Source organism: Podarcis tiliguerta, assembly GCF_965153285.1.
Source record: "Podarcis tiliguerta genome assembly, chromosome: 3".
In the NCBI taxonomy this organism is placed as follows: domain Eukaryota; kingdom Metazoa; phylum Chordata; class Lepidosauria; order Squamata; family Lacertidae; genus Podarcis; species Podarcis tiliguerta.
The window spans coordinates 50,294,938-50,312,933 of NC_139536.1; the positions used below are offsets into that span (position 1 = coordinate 50,294,938).

Genomic DNA, 17,996 nt, shown 5'->3' on the forward strand with positions numbered 1-17,996 from the left:
TGAGTATACCGCTCTTTGAACTGTGTTCTCTGAGCGTGCGTCTGCATAGATAGGTATTCGGATGGCGTGAAATGAGGTGTCCAAAAAGAACTTGTACAGTTATCAAGCGCCGACAAAGATCAAGGAACAATGCTTCATCCTCATTCTGTCCTTGGGTATTTAAAATTGCCTTGATTTACATTTGGATTAAAATGAAATCCACTGTGAATATCTCTACCTGGCATCCCATTGAAATGCATAGGAATTGCGTGGGAGCGCACTCAGTGAATAACTCTCATATGCATCACTGGACCTTGTGCAGGAGATAACCCCTCTGGACAGTGCCCAAAGTCAGCAGTTCAGCACACTGCGGCAAAGGTCAGTTCCACATGACCTGTTTATTGAGCATTCATCCTGATTTGCCTGTGTGGACATTAGTCAGACTGTTTATAGAAAGGTTAAATGACATTGTGTGAAGCAAATGTTATCCCACGCTTTCCAGTGCCTTTCCCCATCACTTTCCTTAAGGCAAAAGTCTGAGTTTTGTAGGAAGAAGTGGGTCTGCTGCACAGGAGCAGCAAATCAGCTTTGATTATGCAACCTGAATTTGTCAGCATGTGATCGGATCCCATCCGAAAATAGTGATAGTCTGAAAGGACCCAAAATCCCAAGGATGTGGTTGGAATTTGTTGTGTATATGCATATATCTATCTGAAACAGTGAGGATTATAGCCAAAGAAATTAGGATTCATGAGTTTGCATAGTCCTCTCACTGATATTAATTAGCTGTCCCTTTTTTCTATTAGCATTGTCCAGTTGCTGGCAGCACTTTTATTTGATTTCCGTATTTATATACTTGGAGGAAGGCTTTCTCATTTCAAATACTCATCAAATAGAAGAGGCTTTATCCCCCTTAATTTATACTAGCGGGATTGTGGATTTATTACTTTGCATCTATTAAAAATAAAGGACAATGGCTGTATTTTCAACATAAATTCTCCTCCACCACCACAAATTAGAACTGTAATATGAAACTATAGCCCTTTTTAAGCATTGTGAGCGGAATTCAACATTGCGCTAAGGCAAGCATTCTGACAATGCAAACATTTGTGCTTTCCAGACAGTACAATCTCCTCTCTTCCCCCCCCCCCCACAGTTCTGGGGGTTCTCCTGGACCCCCCCCCCCAGCTTATTTGGGGGCACATGGGGTAGGAGAGTGATGGAAGCCACACTGTGTTAGCAGGACTCATTGCAGGACACTGGATAATAATAAGAATAAATTTATTATTTATATGCCTCCCATCTGACTGGGTTGCCCCAGAGACTCTGAGCAGCTCCCAACAAAATATCAAAAACACAAGTGCAGCTATTTAGTTGAATCTGGCCCTATATATGTGTGGAGAAATGAATATACACACAAATGGTCGTGGTGGTGGGAGTCCATCCTTGTAGCCACCATCTCAACTTACCTTATTTTGTATCAGTACCTGAAAACAACTTGTGTCTATACTTGTACCATCTAATAAAACATTAGTGCTTTTTATGATTGGAGAGGTGGGTTTTTTTTGAGAATGGAGGACCATGAAAATCTGGGAGTGTGTTGTGTTATGGTAGTGGTACAGAGCAGAGTATGAAGCTTTTTGACATTTCTGAAATGAGCATCCATTGGGTATACTTTGTCCATTGGGTATACGTTAGCTGATTAAACAAACTCCTTAAGACTACAGAGGCCTCCTATCTGCAGATGGGAGCAGATGAAAAGGTTATAGGGTGCAATAACTAGAAGAGGCAGGGCTCTTGCTTAAGAATATGTAGTGCTGCATATCAGAAAGGACTCTTACCTTACCTGATGTCAGGGAATGGTCTGGATCTGAAGATGGGGAAATGCAGTTGCAGGCAGATCAGCCTCCATCGTTTTCAGAAGCAGAGAGACAGGCAGACACAGAAGCTGAACAGATTAGGGAGGAGCTACCCAGCCACGAGATAATGACAAGAGATTCAGAAAGGAAGGGGCAGTTGGGAGACACATCAATTGAGAGTGTGGGGAAAAACCCTTCCCCGCTGACTCAGAGGTCCAAATGTATCAGGGAACAAAGGAGGCAAGGGGGGGAACAACTTCTCATTGGTGTGCTCCTTGCTGCGGAGGTAGGGAATCAGATTCAGAGCAGGCAACTGCCCTCCTTGTGGAGAGCTGTGTATTTTGTGACCGCAACATGAAACTGCAATAAAAGGACTAAAAATCTATCAACTGCTCATTAATTCTTACCTGTGAAGTTACCAAAGGGAGGAGAGGACTCTCCGAACGTGACACCTTACTCGTTTTGTACAAGTGACTAGCTGTGTTGAGCTTGCAGTGAGGTGTTTGTAAAATCCGGAGCTTTCAAGCAAATACAGAGTCAGAAAGTATGGACTACTTTGATAACTGCTGTCATCTGCTTTACATGGCAATGCTCTACATATTCATGTATCAGTAATCAGTAGCTGAAGGCTTTGGGGCCAAATCCGGCACCTGAAGATTACCAGTTGACTTCAGACTGACAGTTGCCAACCCAAAAACATCTGTGGAGAGAGCAGTCCTCTGAGCCCACACACCTCCATCTTCTTCTCAAGGTGGCCTTCTCTTAAAGCCTAGTTCTGACTCAGCATACCCATCAACTGCCCTGGGGAAAACAGGACATCCCATTTTTTTCCTGCGAGAGCACGGTGGCCATTTTGGGCACTTTGCTCTGATGTGATTTGGGGCCAAGGTCTACCCCCGAAAAAAAGCATTTTGGGGCGGAGGAGGTCTGTGATCTTGTGTGGCACTCGAAAATGAGCCAGATCATGTGACTCACAAGGGACTGTGGACCCAGAAGATGGTGTCCCAGATTTGAGCCACGTCGTGTTGTAGGCTATCTGGGTTGCACCACTTCAGACTTAAGACAGGGACTTGTATGATAGATTCTCCCAGTGGTGCAACAACAAAACTGCTAGCACATTTGCAAAGGTAAGCGGGGTCAGGTGTGGTTTCAAATTGGGTGGGGAACCATGTGCTTAGATTCTTGCTTTGCAGGGGGTTGAACTCACAAGGTCCTTTCAACTCTATGATTCTGTGATTAAATGTTCATCTGTACAATCCTGTAAGGTTCCTCCTGCTGTCTGAAGTGCTGCTATCTAGATCCTACTTACTGTATTTTTCTGTGTATAAGACGCCCCCATGTATAAGATGACCCCTATTTTTTAAAACCCAAAATCAAGAAATTAAATTGTTTAGCTTTTGGGGGGTGGGGGAGGTCACTTCCACCAATTACTCACCTGCCTGCCCGCCACTGCTGATTGCTTGCCACAGCCACTGCTGATTGCATACCTCACTGCAGCCGCCAATTGTCTGCCCACTCACCGCTACCAACAGCCCACCCGCCCACTTGCCGCAGCCACCAATTGCCTGCCCAGTTGCTGCAGCCATAGCCAATCACCAGCAAGCCTTGCTGCAGCCACCAATCACCCGCCCAACCACTGCTGCCAATCTCCTACTTGCTGCTGCCATTAATGGCATGTTCCCCCTCCACATTCACTATCCGTGTATAAGACATCACCCAATTATTTCCTTTTTCTTTTTTTAGCAAAAATCATCATCCTATACATGGAAAAATACAGTAGTTTACCACCTCAGGGAGGCCTAAAATTAATTGTTGACCTGAAGTGCAGTCCAATTTTAAGCATTTGGTACAGAATAATTTACTTATAGTCAATCAACACCAAAGACTTAATCTTGTCAATTTTTGAGGGGTTTTTTGTGGGTTTTTTGTTTTTGTTTTTTGATGCATGCATTTTTAAAGTACCTTTGTCCTGCATACATTTTCTGTGGCACTTTCTCTAGCAATTCTATGCTAGAGAAATATTATACTCTAGCCCATACTACATATACTGGTTTTTAAATGTATTCATTATCACTAAGGAAAAAGTAAATACTTCTAGGAAAGCCTACAAGCTGACATTTCCATGTAGACCTCAAAACCTTTCACTACTGCAGGTAATAATTTAAGTTGTCTTTTGAAATAAAAGGCCACAGATAACTAAGGTCTTTGTACTTTAAGAGCTGTCAATAATTGGTTACTTTCTTAGCAAATGCATAACTCCCTTGACCCCAAGAAGGGTTTTAAAAGCTGCTACTTTCCAGCAGGAACTAGATTTTAGTTATTGCTTTTCCTCTTAGAAAACTATAGTGAGTCACTCCTGTTCTAAACCCTCAGCTTCATGTATGTGGATTTCTTCCAAATGTTCTTGGGAAATTATCAACCTGTGTCTGCATTAAGTGCACCACCATCATCTCTACACACTGCCAAGGATAGGTTTTCCTACATGCACCATCTGAAAGGTTGAAGGTACAAGTGGAACATGCATCCAAATGTTGCACTCTTGACTGCTCCTGTTCTTGGTTCCAGACAGCCTCACCCTTCTCCAGAAAACACCGTAACTTTCCCTTTGGGGTGGCCCACCCCACCCCACCCCCCAGCAACTGAGGGATTTTGTCTCTGGAGACTTTCTACATTCCTGCAAAGCTTGGGTTTCTCCCAGGCTAGCTGATATCTCTCAGGATCCCCTCCAACTCTATGATTCTGTGATTCTCTCAGCTCACCAGCAGTATTTAGGATGTAAGGAACGGCTGTCCTAGGTTCAGAAAGTCCAACCCTGAGTATTTTCCACATGCCAGGGTAGACCTTTTATCTCGCAAAGCATTTTGCAGGCAGGGGTTATTTTCCTTGCTGGTTTTCAGAAAAGGATTAACATGTTTTAATTTTGTATCTGTAAATGTTGCTTTCTGTCCTGAACCTATGGAGACAGTGCGGGTTAATAATCCATATAAATCCAATATTGGCTGTGTGAGCCATACAGTCCTGTTAAGCAAAGTGTCCCCCTTGAGATTTCCTTATGGCCTTGCTGCTGATAGGGACCATAAACACCAAAGAGCCTTCAGCTATTCATACCACATGGAATGCAGGTCTCATACAAGCTGTAGTCTACGAAAGGGAATTGGGGGTTTCGACTGATGAATCTATGAATCTGTGACTGCCTGTGCATTTGCTTCTTCAGGCCCATAATAAAAAATTATTATAATAAGACTACATCTACAGTTTTCTCTCCCACAGTAAGGCTTCCCCTAGCTTTCTTTTGCAGGGAATGTGGGGCATAAAAGTGTATTCAACTTTGCTTCTCAAGGGCAAGATACAAGGGGATAGACCCTCCAAGTAGCCCTATTTTCCAGGGACAGTCTCAGATTTACAGAAGCTGTCCCGGTTTCTGATTTGATCCTGGAATGTCCCGCTTTTTCTTAGGACGTCCCAATTTTTACCCGAGAAATATGTGAACGTATGGAGTTATGTGACCCTCGAACCAAGGAGATGAGCAACTATACTACCTTTAGAAGACATCTGAAGGCAGCCCTGCATAGGAATTTTTATATTGATATATGTTTTATTATGTTTTTATATATGTTAGAAGCCATTCAGAGTGGTTGGGGCAACTCAGTCAGATGGGCAGAGTAATAAATAATAAAAATTTTGTTGTTGTTGTTGAACAAGAATAGGATGTCCCTATTTTCATCAGAAGAAATATCAACAACCTCAGATATGCAGATGACACAACCTTGATGGCAGGAAGTGAGGAGGAATTAAAGAACCTTTTAATGAGGGTGAAAGAGGAGAGTGCAAAATATGGTCCGTATAGTTAAAGCCATGGTTTTCCCAGTAGTGATGTATGGAAGTGAGAGCTGGACCATAAAGAAGGCTGATCACCGAAGAATTGATGCTTTTGAATTATGGTGCTGGAGGAGACTCTTGAGAGTCCCATGGACTGCAAGAAGATCAAGCGTATCCATTCTTAAGGAAATCAGCCCTGAGTGGTCACTGGAAGGACAGATTGTGAAGCTGAGGCTCCAATACTTTGGCCACCTCATGAGAAGAGAAGACTCCCTGGAAAAGACCCTGATGTTGGGAAAGATGGAGGGCACAAGAAGAAGGGGACGACAGAGGACAAGATGGTTGGACAGTGTTCTCGAAGCTACAAACATGAGTCTGACCAAACTGCGAGAGGCAGTGGAAGACAGGAGTGCCTGGCGTGCTCTGGTCCATGGGGTCACGAAGAGTCGGACACGACTAAACGACTAAACAACAACAACAATTTTCATCAGAGAAATGTTGGAGGGCGTGTAGAAAGAGGATGCCTTTGTTGTTTGGACCAGAAGTGTGCAGGATCCACTGGAATATCTCTGGCTGGTTTGCAGAAATCTCTCCCAAAGAAGGCAGTGATAGCCACCACCTTCGTTAATTCAGTGCTTTTTTTCTTTTAAAAAAATGTTTAGGGGTACTCTCATTTTCCTACTCTTATTGAAATACTGCCCCTCAATGAGGACAACTTAGATTCACAAAATGTTTAGGGGTATGTGTCCCCCTCGTTGCTGTCAACTTTTCCCTTTTCTTGCGAGGAATCCTATTCGGAATAAGGGAATTTCCCTTTTAAAAAAAGAGAAACGTTGACAGCTATGGTCTCCCTGCGTCCCCCCCCCCCCAAAAAAAAAGCCCTAGTTGGTTTTAAAAGAAAACAAACTCACGGTGGACAAGGCTATCAACAGTGACTTGCCATGATAACTATGTTTCTATGTCCACTGCTGGAGGCAGTATGCCTTTGAATGCCAAATGCAGGTGGGCAGAGTGCTGTTGTGCTCATGTGCTTCCCACAGGCATCTGGCTGGCACTCTGAGACCAGGATGCTGGGCCATTGACCTGATCCAGCGGGCTCATATTGTGTTCGTATTCTAATGCCAACCTATTTAATTTGCACTCCCAAAACATTACATAAATCGAAATGCAGCTAGCCTTCAAAATTCACACTTCTCTCAATATAGTCATGCTATTCTCCAGCAACAAACATTTATTCGAAACGGTGTATATTGGGGTAAACTGTGCATAATGATACACATATTAGTGAAAATAACATACAACAAAGCATTATGTATGGGGAAATTGCTTGCAAGAATGTGCATATGAAGCAGAATTGCATACAAAAATGTGTACATTAGGAGAAATCAATAGTAGAATGCTGATATTTTCCATGAGGATTTTTTTTAACAAAAAACAAAGAATTCACAAACTGATGCAGAAATGTTACTAGCTGAACTGAAGATTGGAAAAAAGAGAAACCAAGATAAACAGAAATTGACAGATTTACCCATCCCTAGCAGCAACAAAATGGTTTTTTTCCACCTGAATTAGTCAGCTAAAATGAAGATAGTTAACCAGGCGGAGATCTTTATATGAAATGACTGGTGTGCTTAGTTCCAGTACTGAAAACAAATTCCAAGGCTCTAAATATTATTTAACACCCTGTTCTTTAAGTCAAATATTTAATTTAAAATATTGATTTTTAATATTTGATCTGTAGCAATTAGTATTACAGGGTATGTGATATACCTGCTTGGTACTTGACAGCTGATATGTCTTTTGATACCAACAATAAAGACTTGCCAATAAATCTAAGACACTTGAATTTCACATTCAAAAACAGATTTCAAATTTAAAAACCTGCATTTTAAAATGGAATGACAAAATAGCCAATTCTGTAAAACAGATATTTTTCCAGGCCTTCCTTATGACTATTGTTGCAGCTGCAGAGAACAGTAGTTCACAGTTTCTTAAAGGTAAAGGTAAAGGTACCCCTGCCCGACAGGGCCAGTCGTGTCCGACTCTAGGGTTGTGGGCTCATCTCGCTCAAGAGGCTGGGAGCCGGCGCTGTCTGAAGACACTTCCGGGTCACGTGGCCAGCGTGACTAAGCTGCATCTGGCGAGCCAGCATCAGCGCCGCACACGGAAACGCCGTTTACATTTCCGCTATAAAGCGGTCCCTATTTATCTACTTGCACTTAAGGGTGCTTTCGAACTGCTAGGTTGGCAGGAGCTGGGACAGAACGACAGGAGCTCACCCCGCCGTGGGAATTCGAACCGCCGACCTTAAGATCAGCAAGTCCTAGGCACTGAGGTTTTACCCACGGCGCCACCCGCGTCACAGTTTCTTAGGATAAGTATTTTTCTACTGTGAGTTGAAGGTGCAAAACTCCACTTTAAGGTTGTTTCGGAAATCTGGGAAGTGGTGTGCGTGTGTGTCCATCAAATCACTTTTCATTAAAGCTGAGGAGTTATGAGTTGGCAAAGTCAGAAAGGTCCCTTTGCTCAAACCATGATGCCCTTGACAGGAACATTACGTTCTGGTTTGCCTAGACTGAACTGGAAGGGCTAATGGGGATGCTTTGGGGCATAAAGTGACCCCCCTCCCATTTTCTGTTTTATTATTCTTTGCCTATACACCCACCCACCCACACATGCACCTATTAACTAGCAGGTCTCTAAAAGCATGGATATGCATTTCAAACGGATACCTCATATTATATTTGTGTGGGTATGAGAGTATACATTATGAAATATTAAACGGAAGCATTTTGTACAATAAAGGACAAACTAGCAGTCGAGCTGTAGATTAGTCTTATCACTCTTCTGCAGAAAACCAGGAAGAGATGAAGAGAGAGAGAGAGAGAGAAAGGTGTGTGTGCATAAGTCAATTTCTGCCAGAGGAACAGCGCAGGACAAAGCTGAGGTAAAAGCAAGTGACAAAAGGAAGAAGTCAGGCAGATTCCACCCACCTTCCTCTCTCCCGTTTGCTCACTACCTCCCTTTATTTTTATTAAATGGAAGGGGGTTGCTTTTAAACCCTGAAATAGCTGTGTGTGTGTGAGAGAGAGAGAGCAATCAGCCTGGAAAATGCCCTCTCCCTGTGTGTTTCTTTTGCCCTTTTCCTTCCCACTGAGGCTGGCAGAGGTGTGTCAGCGACGGAATGACAAGAGCCATCAGGCTCCTGCCACCGAAGCACGTGGGTGAATTGGGCAGTCGGCTGTATCAGCAGAGGCCATCGGCACGTTCAGCCGCCTATCAGGACTGCGCCTGGCAGCTGGGGAGATACATTTAGATAAAGCAGGCAGCAATCGTTGATAACAAGTCCCTCAAATGTCAGGCAGCATAAAGGGCAGTATTGATTGCTGCCTCACAGCCCGCCTTTCCTTTTCTTTGGTGCTCTATTTCCCTCCTCTCTCTCCCCTCCCGCCGCTGCCGCACACACACACTCTTCTTCTTCTTTATTATAGGAAAGACTGGCTGGGATAATCTGCCTGCAGAAAAAGGCCATTGTGCTACAACGCACATTGTGTTAGTCGCTAAATAGAACTTATCAGCGTTCCTCCAATTCCGCTAGCCTCTGTTCCAATTCATCCCTCCCCACCTTCTCCCTGCTTCCTTGCTCTGTTTCCCAGATGATCTCGACCCTTTCGCCTTCCATTTTGGTTGTCGTCATTAAAAAGAGTGTGAGGAGGCAGGCTGGTGACTTCCTGACCACCGGCTAATCAAAGGTAAAGTCTGCAGCCCCCTAATCATCCCTTCCCCTGTCCTCACCCAATGAAAATTCATCTCAGATTCCACATGCTTTGAGAAACCAGTCCCAAAGCAATCAGGGCCATAGGAACCTAAGAAGAGTCTGTGGGATCAGACCAGGATAGCATCCTGTTCTCACAGTGGTCAATCAGCTGCCTGTGGGAAAACAGCAAGCAGGATTCAAGCACAAGTGCACTTCCACCTCCTGAGTTTTCCTGCAACCGCTATTCAGAAGCAGATCATAGCCGTCATGGCTCGTAGCCATTGATAGCCTTCCCCTCCATGAATTTGTCCAATCCTCTTTCACAACCATCCAAATTGGTGGCCATCACAGCCTCCTGTGGGAATGAGTTCCACAGTTTGGCTATGTTTTAAGGCTGCAGTCCTGTGCACACTTACCTGGGAGAAAGTCTTATTGAACTAAAGGGGACTTACTTCCGAGTAGAGATGTAGAAGAAGTTTGTCTCTCCTTCCTGCCCTGTCCTCAAAAAAATCACCTTCTTCTCCTACTGCAAAATGCTTTGAAACTCTATCAGGTTTCAGAAGTGAGACAGTTGCCGCAGGCAGGGATGGGGGAGGAATTGGATGCAGTTCACATTTCAAGGCAAACATACTGAATTTGCACTTTCCAAAACGACATGCAAACCAAAACCCAGCCATCCTTCAAAATTCACACGTCTCCGAATTTTGCAGTGCAGTTCTCTGGCCAAGTAATGTGTGCAAAAATGTATATGCAAAGGTAAAATGTGCACGTTAATGTATATATTAGTGAAAACAACATACAAGAATGTGTTATATAATGGAAGACTGCTTTGCAGAAATGTGTGTATGAGGAAAAATTGCACTGAATTTTCATGAGGGTGAAATTAGAAAGGAAGAACATTAAAACGCAATTGTATGTAATTTGGGTTATAAACATTGGTGTTGGGTGAGCAGGAAGTCACTAGTTTTGTTGAATTGGAATATAACTGTTGAGTAACAAATATAACTTTCAATATGGAACAAGAAAATATTATTGTTATTTTAAAAAATGCACTGAATTTTCATGAGGGCTTTTTTTAAAAAAAAAGAAAAGAAAATATTGCAGAAATGTGGAGAACCAAACATAAGACTGGAAAAATGAGAAATGGAGAGAAGCTGAAATAGTCCTTTCCTATCTACTGCTTCCCCACCAAGAGAACCCTTGCACCCATATATGAGCATTGAGGATTTTTGGTTGTAGCACACTCTGCAGAGACACTTCTGGTGGCAACCAGAATGAGATCCTTCTCTGTTGTGGCACTCATTTGGTGGACAGTCTCCCCCTGGAAATAAGGCGTGCAATGAGTTTTCAGTGCCTTCTGAAAATACATTGAGATTTGGCCTTGAGAAGTGTTCAGGCAGCCCTGTTCAGGGAAGTTTTTTATCTGTGATATTTTAGTGTATTTTTGGTTTCTATGGAAGCCGCCCAGAGTGGCTGGGGAAACCCAGCCAGATGGCTGGGGTACAAATAAATTATTATTATTATTATTATTATTATTATTATTATTATTATTATTCTGGTTACTGAATGTATGGTTGCATTTCAATATGTACTTCTTCTTTTTGGCTTTACTGGATTTAAACTTTCATTGACTTTAAATTTTGCCTATTGCCCGAGGGATCATATTTTAAGGTTGTAAATCACCTTGGGATTGGTACGGAAGGTGGTGTATGAATGAATTTGGTTTGAGAATGAATGAGGTGGTTTGAGGATGAATAAATAAATTTCACGTGAGGGGCAAATGCCCTGGGGGAGATTTGGAACAGAGAAGCAAAAGGTGCTCATTCCTCAGCTACTTATCTGCTCCAGACTCTCCTGTCTCAAAGTGCTCTTTATTCTTAAAAAGAGAGGGCTGCCAAGGTTTACTTAAACCCTCATACAAAAAAGGTGACTGGGTTCTGGTTGGCAACACGATGACATTGGTCTGGATATCTGCCCTGCACTCTGTTCAATTCTCTCTTTTTTAAACCAATGTGGATTTCAAGCCAATTCGCACCCGCCTCCTTCAATAACGAACAGATCGTTCCCAGCTATTAGGGAGGGGGGAATTGCAATCCTTGACACTTATAATCACCATTTTAATTATTATAATTTTAGAACATGTACAATGCCAATAATAGGGCTCTGAAACAAAAGGCACGGTGTCCCCAGAGAGATAAATGACAATGGGTTTTGTCTCATGTGCTTGCTGTAATTGTGGCTGCCTGATCTGATGCAATTTTGTGCTTTTATATTTTTAGTTTGATAGCATTTTCAAATGTGAAAGGCTTTATGAAAGATAGGCACCAAGGGCTGGCGCTACTCCAAGCACAGGTGACATCCGTGGAGGCCTTGCGGCAGGAAAGCAAATAGCTTAAAGGCTGTGAAATCACAGCAGAACCAGCTGAAAAATAAATGGCTGGCTGGACAGTGTCAGCTTCAGTATTTGCGAAGGAGGGTGCTCAGGAAATGCAGCTTCACTGAGCCCCCCTATTTGGAAGAGAAAAAGTAGTCAGAGAATTCTATCATGCTGTCTCTGCTCTTCCTGGGTGCTGCAAGCAGAGTGACAATGGTACCTCTGTTGAGATGGCAGTGCCTTTGCTGGTCTTGGGGGCCTTAGTAAATGGCCAACTTTGCCATCCTCAGGAGTCAGCCCTGACTTCAGTGGTATCATTTGACTATGATGCTAGGAGGCTGGCATTGAAGACTCAGGAGCATTGGGGTTTTCTTACAGCCCTGTGCAAACATTACTTTAAAACAGAATGAATATACAGAGTCAACCTGAAAATGCACAGGTTCCATATATGCAATCTGCATCCTCAGTTTTCGTACAAAATAGATTCCATGAAAATTGTGTGACACCCCCCCCCCCAAGCTGCTGTCAGTCCCTAGAGCAGCGGTTCTCAGCCTGTGGGTCCCCAGATGTTGTTGAACTACAACTCCCATCATCCCTGAGCTCTGGCCTTGCTAGCTAGGGGTGTTGGGAGTTGTAGTTCAACAACATCTGGGGACCCACAGGTTGAGAAAGGCTGCCCTAGAGAGTATTTTCCATTGATGTCATGGCACAAGAAGACATGGTTAACCCCCTTCCAGCAGGCCACAATTAGGGCCCTGCTCTCCATCCCATGGCAACTATTTGAAATCTTGTTAACCATGGCTGTTAATTGCCTACATGCAGTTAAGGCCTTGCCCACTTTAACCTGTTAGTCTTGCTTAAGGTCATAGAAATGTCCTGCCTGATTAGATCAGGGTCCACCTAATCCAGCATTTGCTGCAAGATTCCCAGCAGTGATCATTTAGTGATCCACCCCAAGTTGTCTGGTGGTTCCCATGAACTTTCCGCCCATTGCTGACCTACATCACATACTGAAACTGGGATTATGTGCAATTATCAGGGACACCTGGAAATTGCATTTCTGTTGAAAGAGGCTAGAGAATACTCTTAGGACCCTCACCAAATGTCAAAACTGCCGACATGGCTACAGTGTGGTCATCAGAATTCAATAGAGGAAACAGAAGTACATATTTGTGGCACTGTGGTGCCTTGTCTCTTTCCTAATATCCCCCTTTCTCTCAACAGCTTAACTAACCATTCCTATATTGCTTTCTTCATCTTTTCAGATGAGTAAGCTGCTTTTTATTCAAAAACTGGGTCCTAAAAATCTGAACTGGTCATATCTGCTTTTACTGCCAGAAAAAGTCTGACTAGAATGCCAGTGCAACATAATGTTTTCTCTATTTCTTTTTTTAGATGTGCAGGAGTCATCCTTAAAAAGCTCCCAAGAAGCTTTACATCACATATGGAAGATTTACTAAGACCCACTTTGCCCCACCGTTAAAAAAACAGATGACAGAATCCATTGATACATTTGAGGGATGCAAGATCTGGAGAGAAGGCTGCTCCGATCCTTAAACGAAGTGGCGTTTTGTCATTAACATTCCCCAAAGATCTTTCATTCTTAAATAAAGTTTGCACAGGTGGAATGGGAGAGTTTGTCTTTTCAGAACTAGTCTCTTTGATCAGTCGCTCACTCTGGAGAGTGGAATATTGAATTCCTTTTGGAGTCATGCTATGCTTAAGCATTTTCCTCTTCGTCTGGCAGCAGCTTCTGGACTTGTGATATATGAGAAGCACCCCTCCCCTCCATTCTATTTTCCTTGACTTCAAGACTTTCAGAGGACATTGCATTTGCAGGACCTGGGAAATAAGACACCACAAACAATTCTGAGGATGCACAGCGACAACTAGTACTGTTACTGCAATGCTACATTTATTAAGCACCTCCAGTGTGCTACGCAGTGCTCATCACAGTGTGCTTCTGAGCTTCCCAGGACTTGTCAGGAAGAAAACATAGGGCCAGATAGAACTTTTGCCTCATCCAGCAAAGCAGTGCTTAGGTTTTTCTTACAAACAGTAGGATTTTCACCAAATATTTCTAGAGACATACAGTCCACACTAAACGAATAGCGTAGGTAGAGATTGGGAATTGACAAATGAAAACCTGTCCTGTGGTTAGAAAGAGTCATTTGACAGGGAAATTGTGCGTAAAGTGAAAGGTTGGACCTTATAAACAGATTTGTTTGTGAGAGGACCAGGCACAAGACACAGGAGACATTTGCTGGCTTGGGAAAAATATAGACAACTGTTTCTCAGGTGGTAACTAGGGGTATCATCTGAATCTGAGAATTCATCTGAGTCTAGCTTGGATATAAACCCCCAGGGCTCTGAAAAGCCCATCTCAATGGGTGGTATACAAATATAATAAATAAAGCAACAAATAATTTATAGTACCAATTTATATCAGCAACAATTCAGCAGCAAATAATACCAGTAAAACCAGGGCTAAAGATAGTTCAACACATTGTACAAATATCTGACATGTATAGGAATATGTACAACCTTCTTGTATAAACCACATCCCTTCCCTCCAAATCTATCCATTTAAGCACGATTCTATACACTTCACGATCCAATCCCCTCCAAATTATGTTCAGCCTCTTCTCTCCTTCATATCTGCAGATAATAACAGCTAATAATCCCCCCCCCCCACCATCTTCTGCAAGGAAACAATATGTCAATACAGAGAAAGGAGAAAATCATGTTTCTGTAACCATTAAGTATAACTCAGTATTGTCTGATAACATCCTTGGTGCACTGCAACAGTTGTTAGGAACTTGAGGCTAAACACCTTTTGTCCTATCAGTAACAACATGAGGTATTACAGTCTCGTTCCTAACCAAATAAACACATATGAAAACTATTCATAACTGGAGCTGTGCACATAGCTTTGGGCAAGAACTGAAAAAGTCAGAAATGGGTTGCATTCAGTCTTCCTCCCAAACTGTTCTGTTCTCACTATAGCAGATCTGTGCATGGAAACTTGTTTGCATAAAAGTGGGTCCCTGTAGCTGAATTAGGTCAACATGATGGGGAAACTTCCACCTCCAGGTGAGGGGTGTGGCCTGACGAGAGTACAGCACACATGCGAGAGTAAATGCACACAAGTCTTTTTGCCTAGCTGAAATGAGTCCTTGGACTCTTGCTTGTCTGAATGGTAGATACAGAGTGCTGTGTGAGTGTGTGTACAAACCAGCCTACTTTACAAAGGTTAAATTTACATTAGTTGCTCCTCCCATGTTGCAACTGGCCCTGCCCACTACTGGCCCATCATGTGGCCCTGAAGGTTGTCCAGAGGGGATGTGGCCCTCGGGCCACTACCTTGATGTAGCGTATCCCTGAGTACCAATTTCAGAGTCTAGTGTCCCTATTTTTCAGGGACAGTCCCAGATTTACAGAAGACATCCCAGTTTCTGATTTGATCCCAGAATGTCCCTCTTTTCCTTAGGACATCTCTTTTTCATCCAAGAAATGTTGGGGGTTATGGAGTTATGCAACCCCTGAACCAAGGAGACAACCTTTAGAAGACACCTGCAGGCATCCTTGCATAGTGAGGTTTTTTAAATGTTTTATTACATTTTTATATATGTTGGAAGTAGCCCAGAGTGGCAGGGGCAACCCAGTCAGATGGGTGGGGTATAAATAATAAAGGTGTTGTTGATGTTGAATAGGATGTCCCTATTTTCATCAGAGAAATGTTGATGGGTATGCCATTTGTTGTTCTTTTACTCTGTCCAGACTCTTTAATGTTAATTTATAAAGCACTAAATGACTTGGGACCCTATTGGATGGACCTTCAGGCCTCTACTTAAGCCCACAAGTTGCAATTCCAAACCATTACAATCATTTTTATTTTTATTTTACCATTGGTTTCTAGAGTTTCAGGATTGCACCCTAAGTGCTTTTTCACCTACCTCTACACCATTTCTGTAGCTGTCACCCTCTTCAGCACTGCATAGAACAATTTCCCTTCTGACTGAGCCATATTTCTGGCAATCTGCTTCTTTCTCTCTCAGCTCCCTGTCACATTAAGAAATCTGAAACCAGGAGCTAGGATCAGTGGCATCGAGTTGAAAAAGGAAATGACAAAATAAACATTCAGCAATCTATAAAAAGGAGGGGGGGATACAGGCCATTTATGACAATACAGAAGTATACTTCCAACGAACACTCTGTTGCCGCTGACATCTTCTAAGTAGATAAAATGCTAATGTCTACAGGCAGACAATGCCTCAGTCTAAAAGGAGACAGATTATTTTTCATACCTAATCAGGGCTGATTCGAACTGCAGAGAGGCTGCTGTATCTTGCAGTTCCCTTCAGAATCTGACATCCTAATCACTAGCACAGTCCCTGTGATTTGAGGGTAAACTCACAAACCGGCATGGACAAAGTCTGTCCCGTGCAAAGGTCACGCTGAGCGAGGTCATCCAACCTGATCATCTCAGGGAAGGCGGCATTTGCCTCTGAGGCGCTGTCTTTCTTCGAAGCGTGGGCAGCAGCAATGCTAGAGCTTCCAGGCAGGCATTCACTGGCGACCCCCTTCAAGCAGTCGGAAGAAGTCAAGCTCTGAGTGTCAGGCTCTGTCATTGCAGACGCAGCACAAATACCTTCTGGTGATGCCACTGTCGGGGTAGAACAGCATTGTCAGAGCACCAGCAGCAGCTCAAGAAACCAGCTGTTCTGACAGGGCTGGCAGGCATATAAAAAACAAGAGATAAGAGGAAAGCTGAAAGCAGTGGCTTATCAAGTGCATAAACAGAGTGCAGGGAGGGGGAGGGGTCAAATATCACTCAAAGAATTGATCAGCTTGTAAACCATTTGAAATTAATGGATTTAAGATTTCAGTAGTCTACTCTGCATATCATTTAGTTGGCTATCACCCATAGAAAATAAATATCTGCATAGTGCAAGGAAACATTTTCAAATTACATATGTGGAAAATCTGTAATCATCTACAAGAATCTGGTCCTGAAAACTACAATACAGTCACAAAAGCTGTATTCCAAGTCCTGAGATTTGGCTTGTCCCATTGAACCCCACTGAAATTAAAGAATCACTGCCAATTGTGGAGATGTATTTTAATCCCAACACAAAAATTAATACAAAAACTTAATATTTCTTCTTCTACTATTACCATAACCATTACCAAAACCACCATCTTTCCAGTTCCACTTGGCTCAGATTCATGTTTTTTGGATACTAAGCCCTCAACAGCAACTTCTGAAATTCACCAAGTTTCATTTACAGTTTGGAGGAGACCTTCCTTTGATTAAAAATGAGTTTCATTATAATTACTTATTTAGACAATAGGCTATCTTGCAGACTTTTGCTTTTAATGTCGCTGCAGGGACCTACTTCCCAGAACAATAAATCTGAAGCAGTGGGCCAAAGGCTGGTGTTTTCATGTGAGCCAAGAGAATTCCCCATTTGATCATCAACCCTTTACACAGTTCCAAGAAATGTGCACTTCATAATGGAAAACCATTTTGTTTCACTGATTCCAAGACCTGGAAGGGATCTTGTTTGGTGTGTGTTTGTAGTGACACAAAACATCCAGAAATGCCAGAATTCCCTAAGAGGAAGGCCTATTCATTCTCCTGAAAAGTTCCTTCAGAGAAGGAACTCTCGCAGCTTTGCTGAGGCATTAGCATGACCCACTGACAGCTGCTCTTCCAGCTGACGATCTGTCAAAACCTCCTCTTCTGCTACTTCAATGTATGCTTACAAGTCCATAGCTACTCCAACTCCTCCGACCTCTGACTTGTATAATTTATCATTTACTTGGCACTCCGCCCACCATCGTACTGTATCTTTGTTCATCTGGCTTTAAAAATCCAAAAGCACAAATACATGAAATGTGACAAATCACATAATCATAATAATGAGGGACACTTCAAAGGTTTGTCATTTGTTGGAGAGGCCTGGACTAGGCTAGGTTCCCATGGAACTTTGTTTTTGCACATAGCTTGATCTATAGACCCTGGACCCTAAACAAAGTATCTGAGTGTGCATCTCCAGAATAAAATGTCCCCTTCCCCCCACAAATTCCATGTCTTTTGCTACATAATGCATGCCAGTCATAAAGACAGCCCTGTTGTGAGTCAGTCAATATGACTGGTAAGAATAATGACAATTTAAAATATGAAATATTACGTGGAAAAGTG

At 42.8% G+C, this 17,996-nt stretch overlaps 2 long non-coding RNA genes across 4 annotated transcripts in view; one reads left to right on the top strand and one right to left on the bottom strand.

Annotated features, from left to right (window-relative positions):
* The first annotated feature begins 8,395 nt into the window (after positions 1-8,395).
* Positions 8,396-13,379, top strand: LOC310675129. The gene is made up of 3 exons (XR_014509969.1): positions 8,396-8,604; positions 9,314-9,409; positions 13,184-13,379. It is a non-coding gene; the product is annotated as an uncharacterized lncRNA (long non-coding RNA).
* Positions 13,380-14,214: 835 nt separating this feature from the next.
* LOC310674700 overlaps positions 14,215-17,996 on the bottom strand; it is a 44,688-nt gene continuing 40,906 nt past the window's right edge. For 2 of the 3 annotated variants that reach the window (XR_014509709.1, XR_014509711.1), the window contains one exon: positions 14,215-16,454. This is a non-coding gene — a long non-coding RNA (uncharacterized lncRNA). The remainder of the gene's footprint in view (positions 16,455-17,996) is intronic. The other variant, XR_014509710.1, reaches the window with a different exon arrangement.